The sequence below is a fragment of the Fragaria vesca genome, linkage group LG3 (assembly GCF_000184155.1).
Source record: "Fragaria vesca subsp. vesca linkage group LG3, FraVesHawaii_1.0, whole genome shotgun sequence".
Classification (NCBI taxonomy): domain Eukaryota; kingdom Viridiplantae; phylum Streptophyta; class Magnoliopsida; order Rosales; family Rosaceae; genus Fragaria; species Fragaria vesca.
This window is the reverse complement of record NC_020493.1, coordinates 8,387,711-8,390,726: the sequence shown is the minus strand read 5'-3', so window position 1 is coordinate 8,390,726 and position 3,016 is coordinate 8,387,711.

Here is a 3,016-nt window from a genome sequence, read left to right as displayed (position 1 = left end):
GAGAGTGAGGAGATTAGTAGAAGTGAAATATGAATATATAGGGGTTTAGGCCGGGATTCGCTGCGGCAAATCTTAATGGAGTTGGATTTAAAATCATGGTGGGTTAAGGGGTCGGGTCGGGTCTGGGATGGGTGATACTGGGTTCTCCATATTTGAGGGGTAGGTTTTTGGGGGCAGTGGCAGATAGGCTCACATGCACAGAAACCAGGAGCCAATGAAAATGGAGGTGGTTTCCACACTTAACAAGGCAAGTGGAAGTTTCCAAGGCGGTTCGAGAATCGGACCCGGGTTTAATTAAACGGGTACATACTTGACCTTTTTTTAAATATGGGTAATGATGTTACCTTTGGTTAAAAAGTTAATTAACTAGGTGATTTAACAGGTAAAGTGATTTCTTGAGAAATGGAGATTGGGTATTGAGACTGTAGAGACATGGAAAAGTGGAGGCAATGATAAAGACTAGACCCCTAGAGATTGATGTATGAGAGGAATATTGTACGTTACAATGTGACAAATGTGTGTGATTCTGTGCATTATTGATTTTTACTATACTCAAACGGTAACAATGGCCATTGTTACTGCCAAGAGAAATAGTTTGTGAGCACTTGACGAGTTGACGATGAGCTGGGATGAATTTTGAATAAGATTTCATAATTCTGGTTAACTAAAATTTCTTTCGGTTTAATCTTGTCAAACTCACTTGTTCAACAAAAAAAAAAACAAAAAATTTTCTTGTCAAACTCATTCATATGTACGATATCCTGGAGTCCTCAACCTAGCATTCTTGTCGAGTAAGATTTTTATTTACTTTGTTGTCTGTTATGTATATATTACGGGGGTTTGTATGTGTTACAGACATACATGATGTGGAAGAAGCTAGGGGTGGACTTGGTCCCAACGCTTAGATTTTCGGGCATTAACCGAAAATCAAAACCGAATCTTCGGTTTTTTATTTTTTAGAACCGAAACAGATAAAAATACATAAAAACCGCTCTTATCGGTTAACCGAATATCGGTTCGGTTTCGATGTGGTTACGGTAACAAAACCTACTATCAATAACATTTTTCACACTTAACAAAATAACATAAAAATATAAATATCAAAGTTGTCGACGAAAAATCACCGATATTTCGACGAAAATCTCGCTTTCGGAATGAGCTCAGTTCATGGGAATCGAACCCTGGTCACCCATGAATAACTCATCAAGGATAACCACCTCTGCTATGATTGCATTTGGTTAATACTTACAATTATACATATATACTTCTATTACGAATATGCAGATTAACCAACATTGAAAATGAGATTTACGTATGGTTACAAATTAACAACCACATTTCAGCATTATACTCTATGAATGAATGTGAACTTTATATATGATATATTTAAATTTTCATAGTCTCAATATATCTTCGAAATTTCTAATTTTTGAACCATATATCGATATATCCTTGAAATGTGAGATTTTAGTCCTTGTTATCAACACTCCAAATAAATTACTTTAATGGGTTCAAACAAGTAATTAATTGATAAATGAAAGCTCCAAGTTTATACATCATTCACCCAACATTCATATATATCAAAAGGAAATACTACATGAGAGGAAATTAGGTTAGATTTAAATATTTAAAATACATAATCATGTGTGTGATAGCTTATTATTTGTAACTCATAACCAATAAGAACATGACACGTAATGTATAATTAACTATAATAATTAAAAGAATATATGTCGGTTTGGTTCAGTTTAATTGGTTTTTAGGATGCACGGAACCGCAAACCGATACCGCACTACTCGGTTAGTGCGGTTTTAGGAACCGATTGTCTCTGTTTCATTCGGTTTTGGTTACTCGGGGTCAGTTCGGTGCGATTTTGACCGGTTTCGATTTTTTTGGTGCCTAAAACTCTACCCCTAGAAGAAGCTGCACGCATATAGCAAAGGAATGGTGGGGGTGAGAAACCAAGTCTGCAAGCTATGCATATCTGCATAGCAAAATTTCTCATATATCATATGGATATTACCGATCCATTTTTGTTGATTTTCACTTACGTTTGTTATGTTTTTATATTTTTGATCATTTACATGAGTATTATCCATTTAAATTGCACTTGGTAATGCTTTGGATCGAGTTCGACCTATACTAATCTGTACGATCATTTTAATACTTTGACATTCTTATTATTCGTCATGATCTTATAACTGCAATGGTCTATTTTTAGTCTTTTACCCACAACACCTACTTCTCTTTGTCGATTAACATGAGCCATGCATTGCAACGTTTTTGTTTTCTTCTTTTTTATTGCGGAGCGGATTCTATACGCTAATGTGTACTTGCATTATTGATGTCAAATCCTCAAATCGCCGTATGCGAAAATCTAATGAAGACTAAAGACCTTAAAGTCCTTAATTTCATTTTCTTTTTTGATCCGATCAAATTAAGCGTTCATAATAAGAGTACATCTTATTCGACCTCTAGTCATCACCTCCTGCGTTGGAAACATTTAAGACTATTTTTTTGGGTTTCAATTTTGTTAATGGTATTAGAATACATGCATAATAATGCGACGTGGATGACCGGATCAAAATATTGCATAGGGTAGTGCTAAAGGGTCTTAATAAAGCCTAAGATTTATGGTCTTAATCATATGTGACATGTCATGTCACCTAGACACATCATCAATTTAATAAAGAGTGCGGCTATTATGACCTTCAAATTTGCTCAGTATATCTCTCATTCTCTCTACATCTCCATTTTACTTTTAAATACAAACATTTTCTCATTAGACCTCCTTTCAAATTCCTAAAATAGTTTTGTTTATATAATTCACATATATATTAGTATATTACTCATTACACCTCTTATTCACTCACTATACCTCCAATTTTTTTTTTCTTTTTGCATGCGAACATCCATTCCCGACTTCCATTATGTAATTTTTTTCTTTTTTCTTTTTAACGCAAATCTTCATTCCTGACCTTGATTTCTTCATTTTCTTTATTTTTTATTATTTTTT